The following is a 19787-nucleotide window of genomic DNA, read 5'->3' on the forward strand; positions in this document are numbered from 1 at the left end:
GTGGAGAAGTAAAGAATCAACTGTTGTGTGTACTTCACCAGAGTTGAGAAGTAAAGAATCAACTGTTGTGTGTACTTCACCAGAGTAGAGAAGTAAAGAATCAACTGTTGTGTGTACTTCACGGGAATAGAGAAGTAAAGAATAAACTGTTGTGTGTACTTCACTAGAGTAGAGGAGTAAAGAATCAACTGTTGTGTGTACTTCACCTGAGTGGATAAGTAAAGAATCCACTGTTGTGTGTACGTCACCAGAGTAGAGAAGAAAAGAATCAACTGTTGTGTGTACTTCACCAGAGTAGAGAAGTAAAGAATCAACTGTTTTGTTTACTTCACCGGAGTGGAGAAGTAAAGAATCAACTGTTGTGTGTACTTCACCGGGGCTGAGAAGTAAAGAATCAACTGTTGTGTGTACTTAACTGGAGTGGAGCAGTAAAGAATCAACTGTTGTGTGTACTTGATTGGAGTGGAGAAGTAAAGAATCAAGTGCTGTGTGTACTTCACTTGAGTAGAGAAGTAAAGAATCAACTGTTGTGTGTACTTCACTGGAGTGGAGAAGTAAAGAATCAACTGTTTGTGTACTTCACCAGAGTAGAGAAGTAAAGAATCAATTGTTGTGTGTACTTCACCGGAGTAGAGAAGTAAAGAATCGACTGTTGTGTGTACTTTACCAGAGTAGAGAAGTAAAGAATCAACTGTTTTGTGTACTTCACCATAGTGGATAAGTAAAGAATCAACTATTGTGTGTACTTCACCAGAGGGGATAAATAAAGAATCATTTGTTGTGTGTATTTCACTGGAGTGGAGAAGTAAAGAATCAACTGTTGTGTGTACTTCACCAGAGTTGAGAAGTAAAGAAACAACTGTTGTGTGTACTTCACCAGAGTAGAGAAGTAAAGAATCAACTGTTGTGTGTACTTCACCGGAATAGAGAAGGAAAGAATCAACTGTTGTGTGTACTTTAACAGAGTAGAGGAGTAAAGAATCAACTGTTGTGTGTACTTCACCAGAGTAGATAAGTAAAGAATCTACTGTTGTGTGTACTTCACCTGAGTGGATAAGTAAAGAATCAAGTGTTGTGTGTACTTCACCAGAGTAGAGAAGAAAAGAATCAACTGTTGTGTGTACTCCACCAGAGTAGAGAAGTAAAGAATCAACTATTGTGTGTACTTCACCGGAGTAGAGAAGTAAAGAATCAGCTGTTGTATGTACTTCACTGGAGTGGAGAAGTAAAGAATCAACTGTTGTGTGTACTTCACCGGAGTAGAGAAGTAAAGAATCAGCTGTTGTGTGTACTTCACTGGAGTGGAGAAGTAAAGAATCAACTGTTTGTGTACTTCACCAGAGCGGAGAAGTAAAGAATCAACTTTTGTGTGTACTTCACTGGAGTAGAGAAGTGAAGAATCAACTGTTGTGTGTACTTCACCGGATTAGAGAAGTAAAGAATCAACTGTTGTGTGTACTTCTCCAGAGTAGAGAAGTAAAGAATCAACTGTTGTGTGTACTTCACCAGAGAGGGTAAATAAAGAATCAGCTGTTGTGTGTACTTAACTGGAGTGGAGCAGTAAAGAATCAACTGTTGTGTGTACTTGACTGGAGTGGAGAAGTAAAGAATCAAGTGCTGTGTGTACTTCACTTGAGAAGAGAAGTAAAAAATCAACTGTTGTGTGTACTTCACTGGAGTGGAGAAGTAAAGAATCAACTGTTTGTGTACTTCACCAGAGTAGAGAAGTAAAGAATCGACTGTTGTGTGTACTTTACCAGAGTAGAGAAGTAAAGAATAAACTGTTGTGTGTACTTCACCATAGTGGATAAGTAAAGAATCAACTATTGTGTGTACTTCACCAGAGGGGATAAATAAAGAATCAACTGTTGTGTGTATTTCACTGGAGTGGAGAAGTAAAGAATCAACTGTTGTGTGTACTTCACCAGAGTTGAGAAGTAAAGAATCAACTGTTGTGTGTACTTCACCAGAGTAGAGAAGTAAAGAATCAACTGTTGTGTGTACTTCACGGGAATAGAGAAGTAAAGAATAAACTGTTGTGTGTACTTCACTAGAGTAGAGGAGTAAAGAATCAACTGTTGTGTGTACTTCACCTGAGTGGATAAGTAAAGAATCCACTGTTGTGTGTACTTCACCAGAGTAGAGAAGAAAAGAATCAACTGTTGTGTGTACTTCACCAGAGTAGAGAAGTAAAGAATCAACTGTTTTGTTTACTTCACCGGAGTGGAGAAGTAAAGAATCAACTGTTGTGTGTACTTTACCGGGGCTGAGAAGTAAAGAATCAACTGTTGTGTGTACTTAACTGGAGTGGAGCAGTAAAGAATCAACTGTTGTGTGTACTTGATTGGAGTGGAGAAGTAAAGAATCAAGTGCTGTGTGTACTTCACTGGAGTGGAGAAGTAAAGAATCAACTGTTTGTGTACTTCACCAGAGTAGAGAAGTAAAGAATCAAGTGTTGTGTGTACTTCACCGGAGTGGAGAAGTAAAGAATCGACTGTTGTGTGTACTTTACCAGAGTAGAGAAGTAAAAAATCAACTGTTTTGTGTACTTCACCATAGTGGATAAGTAAAGAATCAACTATTGTGTGTACTTCACCAGAGGGGATAAATAAAGAATCAACTGTTGTGTGTATTTCACTGGAGTGGAGAAGTAAAGAATCAACTGTTGTGTGTACTTCACCATAGTGGATAAGTAAAGAATCAACTATTGTGTGTACTTCACCAGAGGGGATAAATAAAGAATCAACTGTTGTGTGTATTTCACTGGAGTGGAGAAGTAAAGAATCAACTGTTGTGTGTACTTCACCAGAGTTGAGAAGTAAAGAATCAACTGTTGTGTGTACTTCACCAGAGTAGAGAAGTAAAGAATCAACTGTTGTGTGTACTTCACGGGAATAGAGAAGTAAAGAATAAACTGTTGTGTGTACTTCACTAGAGTAGAGGAGTAAAGAATCAACTGTTGTGTGTACTTCACCTGAGTGGATAAGTAAAGAATCCACTGTTGTGTGTACTTCACCAGAGTAGAGAAGAAAAGAATCAACTGTTGTGTGTACTTCACCAGAGTAGAGAAGTAAAGAATCAACTGTTTTGTTTACTTCACCGGAGTGGAGAAGTAAAGAATCAACTGTTGTGTGTACTTTACCGGGGCTGAAAAATAAAGAATCAACTGTTGTGTGTACTTAACTGGAGTGGAGCAGTAAAGAATCAACTGTTGTGTGTACTTGATTGGAGTGGAGAAGTAAAGAATCAAGTGCTGTGTGTACTTCACTGGAGTGGAGAAGTAAAGAATCAACTGTTTGTGTACTTCACCAGAGTAGAGAAGTAAAGACTCAAGTGTTGTGTGTACTTCACCGGAGTGGAGAAGTAAAGAATCGACTGTTGTGTGTACTTTACCAGAGTAGAGAAGTAAAGAATCAACTGTTTTGTGTACTTCACCATAGTGGATAAGTAAAGAATCAACTATTGTGTGTACTTCACCAGAGGGGATAAATAAAGAATCAACTGTTGTGTGTATTTCACTGGAGTGGAGAAGTAAAGAATCAACTGTTGTGTGTACTTCACCAGAGTTGAGAAGTAAAGAATCAACTGTTGTGTGTACTTCACCAGAGTAGAGAAGTAAAGAATCAACTGTTGTGTGTACTTCACCGGAATAGAGAAGGAAAGAATCAACTGTTGTGTGTACTTCACCAGAGTAGAGGAGTAAAGAATCAACTGTTGTGTGTACTTCACCAGAGTAGATAAGTAAAGAATCAACTGTTGTGTGTACTTCACCTGAGTGGATAAGTAAAGAATCAAGTGTTGTGTGTACTTCACCAGAGTAGAGAAGAAAAGAATCAACTGTTGTGTGTACTCCACCAGAGTAGAGAAGTAAAGAATCAACTGTTTTGTTTACTTCACCGGAGTGGAGAAGTAAAGAATCAACTGTTGTGTATACTTCACTGGAGTGGAGAAGTAAAGAATCTACTGTTGTGTGTACTTCACCAGAGTGGAGAAGTAAAAAAATCAACTGTTGTGTGTACTTCACCGGAGTAGAGAAGTAAAGAATCAAGTGCTGTGTGTACTTCACCAGAGTAGAGAAGCAAAGAATCAACTGTTGTGTGTTCTTCACCAGAGGGGATAAACAAAGAATCAACTGTTGTGTGTACTTCACCAGAGAGGATAAGTAAAGAATCAACTGTTGTGTGTACTTCACCGGGGCTGAGAAGTAAAGAATCAACTGTTGTGTGTACTTTAATGGAGTGGAGAAGCAAAGAATCAACTGTTGTGTGTACTTGACTGGAGTGGAGAAGTAAAGAATCAAGTGCTGTGTGTACTTCACTTGAGTAGAGAAGTAAAGAATAAACTGTTGTGTGTACTTCACCATAGTGGATAAGTAAAGAATCAACTATTGTGTGCACTTCACCAGAGGGGATAAATAAAGAATCAACTGTTGTGTGTACTGCACCGGAGTAGAGAAGTAAAGAATCAACTGTTGTGTGTACTTCACCAGAGTAGAGAAGTAAAGAATCAACTGTTGTGTGTACTTCACCAGAATGGATAAGTAAAGAATCAACTATTGTGTGTACTTCACCAGAGTAGAGAAGTAAAGAATCAACTGTTGTTTGTACTTGAGTGGAGAGAAGAAGTAAAGAATCAAGTGTTGTGTGTACTTCACCAGAGTAGAGAAGTAAAGAATCAACTGTTGTGTGTACTTTACCAGAGTAGAGAAGTAAAGTGTGCACTTCACCAGAGGGGATAAATAAAGAATCAACTGTTGTGTGTATTTCACTGGAGCGGAGAAGTAAAGAATCAACTGTTGTGTGTACTTCACAAGAGTTGAGAAGTAAAGAATCAAATGTTGTGTGTACTTCACCAGAGTAGAGAAGTAAAGAATCAACTGTTGTGTGTACTTCACCAGAGGGGATAAATAAAGAATCAACTGTTGTGTGTCCTTCACAAGAGTAGAGGAGTAAAGAATCAACTGTTGTGTGTACTTCACCAGAGTAGAGGAGTAAAGAATCATCCGTTGTGTGTACTTAACCGGAGTGGATAAGTAAAGAATAAACTATTGTGTGTACTTCACCAGAGTAGAGAAGTAAAGATTCAACTGTTGTGTGTACTTTACCAAAGTAGAGAAGTAAAGAATCAACTGTTGTGTGTACTTCACCAGAGTGGATAAGTAAAGAATCAACTATTGTGTGTACTTCACCGGGGTAGAGAAGTAAAGAATCAGCTGTTGTATGTACTTCACTGGAGTGGAGAAGTAAAGAATCAACTGTTGTGTGTACTTCACCGGAGTAGAGAAGTAAAGAATCAGCTGTTGTGTGTACTTCACTGGAGTGGAGAAGTAAAGAATCAACTGTTGTGTGTACTTCAATGGAGTGGAGAAGTAAAGAATCAACTGTTTGTGTACTTCACCAGAGTGGAGAAGTAAAGAATCAACTTTTGTGTGCACTTCACTGGAGTAGAGAAGTGAAGAATCAACTGTTGTGTGTACTTCACCGGATTAGAGAAGTAAAGAATCAACTGTTGTGTGTACTTCTCCAGAGTAGAGAAGTAAAGAATCAACTGTTGTGTGTACTTCACCAGAGAGGGTAAATAAAGAATCAACTGTTGTGTGTACTTAACTGGAGTGGAGCAGTAAAGAATCAACTGTTGTGTGTACTTGACTGGAGTGGAGAAGTAAAGAATCAAGTGCTGTGTGTACTTCACTTGAGAAGAGAAGTAAAGAATCAACTGTTGTGTGTACTTCACTGGAGTGGAGAAGTAAAGAATCAACTGTTTGTGTACTTCACCAGAGTAGAGAAGTAAAGAATCGACTGTTGTGTGTACTTTACCAGAGTAGAGAAGTAAAGAATAAACTGTTGTGTGTACTTCACCATAGTGGATAAGTAAAGAATCCACTATTGTGTGTACTTCACCAGAGGGGATAAATAAAGAATGAACTGTTGTGTGTATTTCACTGGAGTGGAGAAGTAAAGAATCAACTGTTGTGTGTACTTCACCAGAGTTGAGAAGTAAAGAATCAACTGTTGTGTGTACTTCACCAGAGTAGAGAAGTAAAGAATCAACTGTTGTGTGTACTTCACGGGAATAGAGAAGTAAAGAATAAACTGTTGTGTGTACTTCACTAGAGTAGAGGAGTAAAGAATCAACTGTTGTGTGTACTTCACCTGAGTGGATAAGTAAAGAATCCACTGTTGTGTGTACGTCACCAGAGTAGAGAAGAAAAGAATCAACTGTTGTGTGTACTTCACCAGAGTAGAGAAGTAAAGAATCAGCTGTTGTATGTACTTCACTGGAGTGGAGAAGTAAAGAATCAACTGTTGTGTGTACTTCACCGGGGCTGAGAAGTAAAGAATCAACTGTTGTGTGTACTTAACTGGAGTGGAGCAGTAAAGAATCAACTGTTGTGTGTACTTGATTGGAGTGGAGAAGTAAAGAATCAAGTGCTGTGTGTACTTCACTTGAGTAGAGAAGTAAAGAATCAACTGTTGTGTGTACTTCACTGGAGTGGAGAAGTAAAGAATCAACTGTTTGTGTACTTTACCAGAGTAGAGAAGTAAAGAATCAACTGTTTTGTGTACTTCACCATAGTGGATAAGTAAAGAATCAACTATTGTGTGTACTTCACCAGAGGGGATAAATAAAGAATCAACTGTTGTGTGTATTTCACTGGAGTGGAGAAGTAAAGAATCAACTGTTGTGTGTACTTCACCAGAGTTGAGAAGTAAAGAATCAACTGTTGTGTGTACTTCACCAGAGTAGAGAAGTAAAGAATCAACTGTTGTGTGTACTTCACCGGAATAGAGAAGGAAAGAATCAACTGTTGTGTGTACTTCAACAGAGTAGAGGAGTAAAGAATCAACTGTTGTGTGTACTTCACCAGAGTAGATAAGTAAAGAATCTACTGTTGTGTGTACTTCACCTGAGTGGATAAGTAAAGAATCAAGTGTTGTGTGTACTTCACCAGAGTAGAGAAGAAAAGAATCAACTGTTGTGTGTACTCCACCAGAGTAGAGAAGTAAAGAATCAACTATTGTGTGTACTTCACCGGAGTAGAGAAGTAAAGAATCAGCTGTTGTATGTACTTCACTGGAGTGGAGAAGTAAAGAATCAACTGTTGTGTGTACTTCACCGGAGTAGAGAAGTAAAGAATCAGCTGTTGTGTGTACTTCACTGGAGTGGAGAAGTAAAGAATCAACTGTTGTGTGTACTTCACTGGAGTGGAGAAGTAAAGAATCAACTGTTTGTGTACTTCACCAGAGTGGAGAAGTAAAGAATCAACTTTTGTGTGTACTTCACTGGAGTAGAGAAGTGAAGAATCAACTGTTGTGTGTACTTCACCGGATTAGAGAAGTAAAGAATCAACTGTTGTGTGTACTTCTCCAGAGTAGAGAAGTAAAGAATCAACTGTTGTGTGTACTTCACCAGAGAGGGTAAATAAAGAATCAACTGTTGTGTGTACTTAACTGTAGTGGAGCAGTAAAGAATCAACTGTTGTGTGTACTTGACTGGAGTGGAGAAGTAAAGAATCAAGTGCTGTGTGTACTTCACTTGAGAAGAGAAGCAAAGAATCAACTGTTGTGTGTACTTCACTGGAGTGGAGAAGTAAAGAATCAACTGTTTGTGTACTTCACCAGAGTAGAGAAGTAAAGAATCGACTGTTGTGTGTACTTTACCAGAGTAGAGAAGTAAAGAATAAACTGTTGTGTGTACTTCACCATAGTGGATAAGTAAAGAATCAACTATTGTGTGTACTTCACCACAGGGGATAAATAAAGAATCAACTGTTGTGTGTATTTCACTGGAGTGGAGAAGTAAAGAATCAACTGTTGTGTGTACTTCACCAGAGTTGAGAAGTAAAGAATCAACTGTTGTGTGTACTTCACCAGAGTAGAGAAGTAAAGAATCAACTGTTGTGTGTACTTCACGGGAATAGAGAAGTAAAGAATAAACTGTTGTGTGTACTTCACTAGAGTAGAGGAGTAAAGAATCAACTGTTGTGTGTACTTCACCTGAGTGGATAAGTAAAGAATCCACTGTTGTGTGTACTTCACCAGAGTAGAGAAGAAAAGAATCATCTGTTGTGTGTACTTCACCAGAGTAGAGAAGTAAAGAATCAACTGTTTTGTTTACTTCACCGGAGTGGAGAAGTAAAGAATCAACTGTTGTGTGTACTTTACCGGGGCTGAGAAGTAAAGAATCAACTGTTGTGTGTACTTAACTGGAGTGGAGCAGTAAAGAATCAACTGTTGTGTGTACTTGATTGGAGTGGAGAAGTAAAGAATCAAGTGCTGTGTGTACTTCACTGGAGTGGAGAAGTAAAGAATCAACTGTTTGTGTACTTCACCAGAGTAGAGAAGTAAAGAATCAAGTGTTGTGTGTACTTCACCGGAGTGGAGAAGTAAAGAATCGACTGTTGTGTGTACTTGACCAGAGTAGAGAAGTAAAGAATCAACTGTTTTGTGTACTTCACCATAGTGGATAAGTAAAGAATCAACTATTGTGTGTACTTCACCAGAGGGGATAAATAAAGAATCAACTGTTGTGTGTATTTCACTGGAGTGGAGAAGTAAAGAATCAACTGTTGTGTGTACTTCACCAGAGAGGGTAAATAAAGAATCAACTGTTGTGTGTACTTAACTGGAGTGGAGCAGTAAAGAATCAACTGTTGTGTGTACTTGACTGGAGTGGAGAAGTAAAGAATCAAGTGCTGTGTGTACTTCACTTGAGAAGAGAAGTAAAGAATCAACTGTTGTGTGTACTTCACTGGAGTGGAGAAGTAAAGAATCAACTGTTTGTGTACTTCACCAGAGTAGAGAAGTAAAGAATCGACTGTTGTGTGTACTTTACCAGAGTAGAGAAGTAAAGAATAAACTGTTGTGTGTACTTCACCATAGTGGATAAGTAAAGAATCCACTATTGTGTGTACTTCACCAGAGGGGATAAATAAAGAATCAACTGTTGTGTGTATTTCACTGGAGTGGAGAAGTAAAGAATCAACTGTTGTGTGTACTTCACCAGAGTTGAGAAGTAAAGAATCAACTGTTGTGTGTACTTCACCAGAGTAGAGAAGTAAAGAATCAACTGTTGTGTGTACTTCACGGGAATAGAGAAGTAAAGAATAAACTGTTGTGTGTACTTCACTAGAGTAGAGGAGTAAAGAATCAACTGTTGTGTGTACTTCACCTGAGTGGATAAGTAAAGAATCCACTGTTGTGTGTACGTCACCAGAGTAGAGAAGAAAAGAATCAACTGTTGTGTGTACTTCACCAGAGTAGAGAAGTAAAGAATCAGCTGTTGTATGTACTTCACTGGAGTGGAGAAGTAAAGAATCAACTGTTGTGTGTACTTCACCGGGGCTGAGAAGTAAAGAATCAACTGTTGTGTGTACTTAACTGGAGTGGAGCAGTAAAGAATCAACTGTTGTGTGTACTTGATTGGAGTGGAGAAGTAAAGAATCAAGTGCTGTGTGTACTTCACTTGAGTAGAGAAGTAAAGAATCAACTGTTGTGTGTACTTCACTGGAGTGGAGAAGTAAAGAATCAACTGTTTGTGTACTTTACCAGAGTAGAGAAGTAAAGAATCAACTGTTTTGTGTACTTCACCATAGTGGATAAGTAAAGAATCAACTATTGTGTGTACTTCACCAGAGGGGATAAATAAAGAATCAACTGTTGTGTGTATTTCACTGGAGTGGAGAAGTAAAGAATCAACTGTTGTGTGTACTTCACCAGAGTTGAGAAGTAAAGAATCAACTGTTGTGTGTACTTCACCAGAGTAGAGAAGTAAAGAATCAACTGTTGTGTGTACTTCACCGGAATAGAGAAGGAAAGAATCAACTGTTGTGTGTACTTCAACAGAGTAGAGGAGTAAAGAATCAACTGTTGTGTGTACTTCACCAGAGTAGATAAGTAAAGAATCTACTGTTGTGTGTACTTCACCTGAGTGGATAAGTAAAGAATCAAGTGTTGTGTGTACTTCACCAGAGTAGAGAAGAAAAGAATCAACTGTTGTGTGTACTCCACCAGAGTAGAGAAGTAAAGAATCAACTATTGTGTGTACTTCACCGGAGTAGAGAAGTAAAGAATCAGCTGTTGTATGTACTTCACTGGAGTGGAGAAGTAAAGAATCAACTGTTGTGTGTACTTCACCGGAGTAGAGAAGTAAAGAATCAGCTGTTGTGTGTACTTCACTGGAGTGGAGAAGTAAAGAATCAACTGTTGTGTGTACTTCACTGGAGTGGAGAAGTAAAGAATCAACTGTTTGTGTACTTCACCAGAGTGGAGAAGTAAAGAATCAACTTTTGTGTGTACTTCACTGGAGTAGAGAAGTGAAGAATCAACTGTTGTGTGTACTTCACCGGATTAGAGAAGTAAAGAATCAACTGTTGTGTGTACTTCTCCAGAGTAGAGAAGTAAAGAATCAACTGTTGTGTGTACTTCACCAGAGAGGGTAAATAAAGAATCAACTGTTGTGTGTACTTAACTGTAGTGGAGCAGTAAAGAATCAACTGTTGTGTGTACTTGACTGGAGTGGAGAAGTAAAGAATCAAGTGCTGTGTGTACTTCACTTGAGAAGAGAAGCAAAGAATCAACTGTTGTGTGTACTTCACTGGAGTGGAGAAGTAAAGAATCAACTGTTTGTGTACTTCACCAGAGTAGAGAAGTAAAGAATCGACTGTTGTGTGTACTTTACCAGAGTAGAGAAGTAAAGAATAAACTGTTGTGTGTACTTCACCATAGTGGATAAGTAAAGAATCAACTATTGTGTGTACTTCACCACAGGGGATAAATAAAGAATCAACTGTTGTGTGTATTTCACTGGAGTGGAGAAGTAAAGAATCAACTGTTGTGTGTACTTCACCAGAGTTGAGAAGTAAAGAATCAACTGTTGTGTGTACTTCACCAGAGTAGAGAAGTAAAGAATCAACTGTTGTGTGTACTTCACGGGAATAGAGAAGTAAAGAATAAACTGTTGTGTGTACTTCACTAGAGTAGAGGAGTAAAGAATCAACTGTTGTGTGTACTTCACCTGAGTGGATAAGTAAAGAATCCACTGTTGTGTGTACTTCACCAGAGTAGAGAAGAAAAGAATCAACTGTTGTGTGTACTTCACCAGAGTAGAGAAGTAAAGAATCAACTGTTTTGTTTACTTCACCGGAGTGGAGAAGTAAAGAATCAACTGTTGTGTGTACTTTACCGGGGCTGAGAAGTAAAGAATCAACTGTTGTGTGTACTTAACTGGAGTGGAGCAGTAAAGAATCAACTGTTGTGTGTACTTGATTGGAGTGGAGAAGTAAAGAATCAAGTGCTGTGTGTACTTCACTGGAGTGGAGAAGTAAAGAATCAACTGTTTGTGTACTTCACCAGAGTAGAGAAGTAAAGAATCAAGTGTTGTGTGTACTTCACCGGAGTGGAGAAGTAAAGAATCGACTGTTGTGTGTACTTGACCAGAGTAGAGAAGTAAAGAATCAACTGTTTTGTGTACTTCACCATAGTGGATAAGTAAAGAATCAACTATTGTGTGTACTTCACCAGAGGGGATAAATAAAGAATCAACTGTTGTGTGTATTTCACTGGAGTGGAGAAGTAAAGAATCAACTGTTGTGTGTACTTCACCAGAGTAGAGAAGTAAAGAATCAACTGTTGTGTGTACTTCACCGGAATAGAGAAGGAAAGAATCAACTGTTGTGTGTACTTCACCAGAGTAGAGGAGTAAAGAATCAACTGTTGTGTGTACTTCACCAGAGTAGATAAGTAAAGAATCAACTGTTGTGTGTACTTCACCTGAGTGGATAAGTAAAGAATCAAGTGTTGTGTGTACTTCACCAGAGTAGAGAAGAAAAGAATCAACTGTTGTGTGTACTCCACCAGAGTAGAGAAGTAAAGAATCAACTGTTTTGTTTACTTCACCAGAGTAGATAAGTAAAGAATCAACTGTTGTGTGTACTTCACTGGAGTGGAGAAGTAAAGAATCAACTGTTTGTGTACTTTACCAGAGTAGAGAAGTAAAGAATCAACTGTTTTGTGTACTTCACCATAGTGGATAAGTAAAGAATCAACTATTGTGTGTACTTCACCAGAGGGGATAAATAAAGAATCAACTGTTGTGTGTATTTCACTGGAGTGGAGAAGTAAAGAATCAACTGTTGTGTGTACTTCACCAGAGTTGAGAAGTAAAGAATCAACTGTTGTGTGTACTTCACCGGAATAGAGAAGGAAAGAATCAACTGTTGTGTGTACTTCAACAGAGTAGAGGAGTAAAGAATCAACTGTTGTGTGTACTTCACCAGAGTAGATAAGTAAAGAATCTACTGTTGTGTGTACTTCACCTGAGTGGATAAGTAAAGAATCAAGTGTTGTGTGTACTTCACCAGAGTAGAGAAGAAAAGAATCAACTGTTGTGTGTACTCCACCAGAGTAGAGAAGTAAAGAATCAACTATTGTGTGTACTTCACCGGAGTAGAGAAGTAAAGAATCAGCTGTTGTATGTACTTCACTGGAGTGGAGAAGTAAAGAATCAACTGTTGTGTGTACTTCACCGGAGTAGAGAAGTAAAGAATCAGCTGTTGTGTGTACTTCACTGGAGTGGAGAAGTAAAGAATCAACTGTTGTGTGTACTTCACTGGAGTGGAGAAGTAAAGAATCAACTGTTTGTGTACTTCACCAGAGTGGAGAAGTAAAGAATCAACTTTTGTGTGTACTTCACTGGAGTAGAGAAGTGAAGAATCAACTGTTGTGTGTACTTCACCGGATTAGAGAAGTAAAGAATCAACTGTTGTGTGTACTTCTCCAGAGTAGAGAAGTAAAGAATAAACTGTTGTGTGTACTTCACCAGAGAGGGTAAATAAAGAATCAACTGTTGTGTGTACTTAACTGTAGTGGAGCAGTAAAGAATCAACTGTTGTGTGTACTTGACTGGAGTGGAGAAGTAAAGAATCAAGTGCTGTGTGTACTTCACTTGAGAAGAGAAGCAAAGAATCAACTGTTGTGTGTACTTCACTGGAGTGGAGAAGTAAAGAATCAACTGTTTGTGTACTTCACCAGAGTAGAGAAGTAAAGAATCGACTGTTGTGTGTACTTTACCAGAGTAGAGAAGTAAAGAATAAACTGTTGTGTGTACTTCACCATAGTGGATAAGTAAAGAATCAACTATTGTGTGTACTTCACCACAGGGGATAAATAAAGAATCAACTGTTGTGTGTATTTCACTGGAGTGGAGAAGTAAAGAATCAACTGTTGTGTGTACTTCACTAGAGTAGAGGAGTAAAGAATCAACTGTTGTGTGTACTTCACCTGAGTGGATAAGTAAAGAATCCACTGTTGTGTGTACGTCACCAGAGTAGAGAAGAAAAGAATCAACTGTTGTGTGTACTTCACCAGAGTAGAGAAGTAAAGAATCAGCTGTTGTATGTACTTCACTGGAGTGGAGAAGTAAAGAATCAACTGTTGTGTGTACTTCACCGGGGCTGAGAAGTAAAGAATCAACTGTTGTGTGTACTTAACTGGAGTGGAGCAGTAAAGAATCAACTGTTGTGTGTACTTGATTGGAGTGGAGAAGTAAAGAATCAAGTGCTGTGTGTACTTCACTTGAGTAGAGAAGTAAAGAATCAACTGTTGTGTGTACTTCACTGGAGTGGAGAAGTAAAGAATCAACTGTTTGTGTACTTTACCAGAGTAGAGAAGTAAAGAATCAACTGTTTTGTGTACTTCACCATAGTGGATAAGTAAAGAATCAACTATTGTGTGTACTTCACCAGAGGGGATAAATAAAGAATCAACTGTTGTGTGTATTTCACTGGAGTGGAGAAGTAAAGAATCAACTGTTGTGTGTACTTCACCAGAGTTGAGAAGTAAAGAATCAACTGTTGTGTGTACTTCACCAGAGTAGAGAAGTAAAGAATCAACTGTTGTGTGTACTTCACCGGAATAGAGAAGGAAAGAATCAACTGTTGTGTGTACTTCAACAGAGTAGAGGAGTAAGGAATCAACTGTTGTGTGTACTTCACCAGAGTAGATAAGTAAAGAATCTACTGTTGTGTGTACTTCACCTGAGTGGATAAGTAAAGAATCAAGTGTTGTGTGTACTTCACCAGAGTAGAGAAGAAAAGAATCAACTGTTGTGTGTACTCCACCAGAGTAGAGAAGTAAAGAATCAACTATTGTGTGTAATTCACCGGAGTAGAGAAGTAAAGAATCAGCTGTTGTATGTACTTCACTGGAGTGGAGAAGTAAAGAATCAACTGTTGTGTGTACTTCACCGGAGTAGAGAAGTAAAGAATCAGCTGTTGTGTGTACTTCACTGGAGTGGAGAAGTAAAGAATCAACTGTTGTGTGTACTTCACTGGAGTGGAGAAGTAAAGAATCAACTGTTTGTGTACTTCACCAGAGTGGAGAAGTAAAGAATCAACTTTTGTGTGTACTTCACTGGAGTAGAGAAGTGAAGAATCAACTGTTGTGTGTACTTCACCGGATTAGAGAAGTAAAGAATCAACTGTTGTGTGTACTTCTCCAGAGTAGAGAAGTAAAGAATCAACTGTTGTGTGTACTTCACCAGAGAGGGTAAATAAAGAATCAACTGTTGTGTGTACTTAACTGTAGTGGAGCAGTAAAGAATCAACTGTTGTGTGTACTTGACTGGAGTGGAGAAGTAAAGAATCAAGTGCTGTGTGTACTTCACTTGAGAAGAGAAGCAAAGAATCAACTGTTGTGTGTACTTCACTGGAGTGGAGAAGTAAAGAATCAACTGTTTGTGTACTTCACCAGAGTAGAGAAGTAAAGAATCGACTGTTGTGTGTACTTTACCAGAGTAGAGAAGTAAAGAATAAACTGTTGTGTGTACTTCACCATAGTGGATAAGTAAAGAATCAACTATTGTGTGTACTTCACCACAGGGGATAAATAAAGAATCAACTGTTGTGTGTATTTCACTGGAGTGGAGAAGTAAAGAATCAACTGTTGTGTGTACTTCACCAGAGTTGAGAAGTAAAGAATCAACTGTTGTGTGTACTTCACCAGAGTAGAGAAGTAAAGAATCAACTGTTGTGTGTACTTCACGGGAATAGAGAAGTAAAGAATAAACTGTTGTGTGTACTTCACTAGAGTAGAGGAGTAAAGAATCAACTGTTGTGTGTACTTCACCTGAGTGGATAAGTAAAGAATCCACTGTTGTGTGTACTTCACCAGAGTAGAGAAGAAAAGAATCAACTGTTGTGTGTACTTCACCAGAGTAGAGAAGTAAAGAATCAACTGTTTTGTTTACTTCACCGGAGTGGAGAAGTAAAGAATCAACTGTTGTGTGTACTTTACCGGGGCTGAGAAGTAAAGAATCAACTGTTGTGTGTACTTAACTGGAGTGGAGCAGTAAAGAATCAACTGTTGTGTGTACTTGATTGGAGTGGAGAAGTAAAGAATCAAGTGCTGTGTGTACTTCACTGGAGTGGAGAAGTAAAGAATCAACTGTTTGTGTACTTCACCAGAGTAGAGAAGTAAAGAATCAAGTGTTGTGTGTACTTCACCGGAGTGGAGAAGTAAAGAATCGACTGTTGTGTGTACTTGACCAGAGTAGAGAAGTAAAGAATCAACTGTTTTGTGTACTTCACCATAGTGGATAAGTAAAGAATCAACTATTGTGTGTACTTCACCAGAGGGGATAAATAAAGAATCAACTGTTGTGTGTATTTCACTGGAGTGGAGAAGTAAAGAATCAACTGTTGTGTGTACTTCACCAGAGTAGAGAAGTAAAGAATCAACTGTTGTGTGTACTTCACCGGAATAGAGAAGGAAAGAATCAACTGTTGTGTGTACTTCACCAGAGTAGAGGAGTAAAGAATCAACTGTTGTGTGTACTTCACCAGAGTAGATAAGTAAAGAATCAACTGTTGTGTGTACTTCACCTGAGTGGATAAGTAAAGAATCAAGTGTTGTGTGTACTTCACCAGAGTAGAGAAGAAAAGAATCAACTGTTGTGTGTACTCCACCAGAGTAGAGAAGTAAAGAATCAACTGTTTTGTTTACTTCACCAGAGTAGATAAGTAAAGAATCAACTGTTGTGTGTACTTCACTGGAGTGGAGAAGTAAAGAATCAACTGTTGTGTGTACTTCACCAGAGTGGAGAAGTAAAGAATCAACTGTTGTGTGTACTTCACCGGAGTAGAGAAGTAAAGAATCAACTGTTGTGTGTACTTCACCGGAGTAGAGAAGTAAAGAATCAACTGTTGTGTGTACTTGACTGGAGAGAAGAAGTAAATAATCAAGTGTTGTGTGTACTTCACCAGAGTAGAGAAGTAAAGAATCAACTGTTGTGTGTACTTCACTGGAGTGGAGAAGTAAAGAAGCAACTTTTGTGAGTACTTCACCGGAGTAGAGAAGTAAAGAATCAAGTGCTGTGTGTACTTCACCAGAGTAGAGAAGCAAAGAATCAACTGTTGTGTGTTCTTCACCAGAGGGGATAAATAAAGAATCAACTGTTGTGTGTACTTCACCAGAGAGGATAAGTAAAGAATCAACTGTTGTGTGTACTTCACCGGGGCTGAGAAGTAAAGAATCAACTGTTGTGTGTACTTCAATGGAGTGGAGAAGTAAAGAATCAACTGTTGTGTGTACTTGACTGGAGTGGAGAAGTAAAGAATCAAGTGCTGTGTGTACTTCACTTGAGTAGAGAAGTAAAGAATAAACTGTTGTGTGTACTTCACCATAGTGGATAAGTAAAGAATCAACTATTGTGTGCACTTCACCAGAGGGGATAAATAAAGAATCAACTGTTGTGTGTACTTCACCGGAGTAGAGAAGTAAAGAATCAACTGTTGTGTGTACTTCACCAGAGTAGAGAAGTAAAGAATCAACTGTTGTGTGTACTTCACCGGAATGGATAAGTAAAGAATCAACTGTTGTGTGTACTTCACCAGAGTAGAGAAGTAAAGAATCAACTGTTGTTTGTACTTGAGTGGAGAGAAGAAGTAAAGAATCAAGTGTTGTGTGTACTTCACCAGAGTAGAGAAGTAAAGAATCAACTGTTGTGTGTACTTTACCAGAGTAGAGAAGTAAAGTGTGCACTTCACCAGAGGGGATAAATAAAGAATCAACTGTTGTGTGTATTTCACTGGAGTGGAGAAGTAAAGAATCAACTGTTGTGTGTACTTCACAAGAGTGGATAAGTAAAGAATCAAGTGTTGTGTGTACTTCACCAGAGTAGAGAAGAAAAGAATCAACTGTTGTGTGTACTCCACCAGAGTAGAGAAGTAAAGAATCAACTATTGTGTGTAATTCACCGGAGTAGAGAAGTAAAGAATCAGCTGTTGTATGTACTTCACTGGAGTGGAGAAGTAAAGAATCAACTGTTGTGTGTACTTCACCGGAGTAGAGAAGTAAAGAATCAGCTGTTGTGTGTACTTCACTGGAGTGGAGAAGTAAAGAATCAACTGTTGTGTGTACTTCACTGGAGTGGAGAAGTAAAGAATCAACTGTTTGTGTACTTCACCAGAGTGGAGAAGTAAAGAATCAACTTTTGTGTGTACTTCACTGGAGTAGAGAAGTGAAGAATCAACTGTTGTGTGTACTTCACCGGATTAGAGAAGTAAAGAATCAACTGTTGTGTGTACTTCTCCAGAGTAGAGAAGTAAAGAATCAACTGTTGTGTGTACTTCACCAGAGAGGGTAAATAAAGAATCAACTGTTGTGTGTACTTAACTGTAGTGGAGCAGTAAAGAATCAACTGTTGTGTGTACTTGACTGGAGTGGAGAAGTAAAGAATCAAGTGCTGTGTGTACTTCACTTGAGAAGAGAAGCAAAGAATCAACTGTTGTGTGTACTTCACTGGAGTGGAGAAGTAAAGAATCAACTGTTTGTGTACTTCACCAGAGTAGAGAAGTAAAGAATCGACTGTTGTGTGTACTTTACCAGAGTAGAGAAGTAAAGAATAAACTGTTGTGTGTACTTCACCATAGTGGATAAGTAAAGAATCAACTATTGTGTGTACTTCACCACAGGGGATAAATAAAGAATCAACTGTTGTGTGTATTTCACTGGAGTGGAGAAGTAAAGAATCAACTGTTGTGTGTACTTCACCAGAGTTGAGAAGTAAAGAATCAACTGTTGTGTGTACTTCACCAGAGTAGAGAAGTAAAGAATCAACTGTTGTGTGTACTTCACGGGAATAGAGAAGTAAAGAATAAACTGTTGTGTGTACTTCACTAGAGTAGAGGAGTAAAGAATCAACTGTTGTGTGTACTTCACCTGAGTGGATAAGTAAAGAATCCACTGTTGTGTGTACTTCACCAGAGTAGAGAAGAAAAGAATCAACTGTTGTGTGTACTTCACCAGAGTAGAGAAGTAAAGAATCAACTGTTTTGTTTACTTCACCGGAGTGGAGAAGTAAAGAATCAACTGTTGTGTGTACTTTACCGGGGCTGAGAAGTAAAGAATCAACTGTTGTGTGTACTTAACTGGAGTGGAGCAGTAAAGAATCAACTGTTGTGTGTACTTGATTGGAGTGGAGAAGTAAAGAATCAAGTGCTGTGTGTACTTCACTGGAGTGGAGAAGTAAAGAATCAACTGTTTGTGTACTTCACCAGAGTAGAGAAGTAAAGAATCAAGTGTTGTGTGTACTTCACCGGAGTGGAGAAGTAAAGAATCGACTGTTGTGTGTACTTGACCAGAGTAGAGAAGTAAAGAATCAACTGTTTTGTGTACTTCACCATAGTGGATAAGTAAAGAATCAACTATTGTGTGTACTTCACCAGAGGGGATAAATAAAGAATCAACTGTTGTGTGTATTTCACTGGAGTGGAGAAGTAAAGAATCAACTGTTGTGTGTACTTCACCAGAGTAGAGAAGTAAAGAATCAACTGTTGTGTGTACTTCACCGGAATAGAGAAGGAAAGAATCAACTGTTGTGTGTACTTCACCAGAGTAGAGGAGTAAAGAATCAACTGTTGTGTGTACTTCACCAGAGTAGATAAGTAAAGAATCAACTGTTGTGTGTACTTCACCTGAGTGGATAAGTAAAGAATCAAGTGTTGTGTGTACTTCACCAGAGTAGAGAAGAAAAGAATCAACTGTTGTGTGTACTCCACCAGAGTAGAGAAGTAAAGAATCAACTGTTTTGTTTACTTCACCAGAGTAGATAAGTAAAGAATCAACTGTTGTGTGTACTTCACTGGAGTGGAGAAGTAAAGAATCAACTGTTGTGTGTACTTCACCAGAGTGGAGAAGTAAAGAATCAACTGTTGTGTGTACTTCACCGGAGTAGAGAAGTAAAGAATCAACTGTTGTGTGTACTTCACCGGAGTAGAGAAGTAAAGAATCAACTGTTGTGTGTACTTGACTGGAGAGAAGAAGTAAATAATCAAGTGTTGTGTGTACTTCACCAGAGTAGAGAAGTAAAGAATCAACTGTTGTGTGTACTTCACTGGAGTGGAGAAGTAAAGAAGCAACTTTTGTGAGTACTTCACCGGAGTAGAGAAGTAAAGAATCAAGTGCTGTGTGTACTTCACCAGAGTAGAGAAGCAAAGAATCAACTGTTGTGTGTTCTTCACCAGAGGGGATAAATAAAGAATCAACTGTTGTGTGTACTTCACCAGAGAGGATAAGTAAAGAATCAACTGTTGTGTGTACTTCACCGGGGCTGAGAAGTAAAGAATCAACTGTTGTGTGTACTTCAATGGAGTGGAGAAGTAAAGAATCAACTGTTGTGTGTACTTGACTGGAGTGGAGAAGTAAAGAATCAAGTGCTGTGTGTACTTCACTTGAGTAGAGAAGTAAAGAATAAACTGTTGTGTGTACTTCACCATAGTGGATAAGTAA

Source organism: Lampris incognitus, chromosome 1 (assembly GCF_029633865.1).
Source record: "Lampris incognitus isolate fLamInc1 chromosome 1, fLamInc1.hap2, whole genome shotgun sequence".
In the NCBI taxonomy this organism is placed as follows: domain Eukaryota; kingdom Metazoa; phylum Chordata; class Actinopteri; order Lampriformes; family Lampridae; genus Lampris; species Lampris incognitus.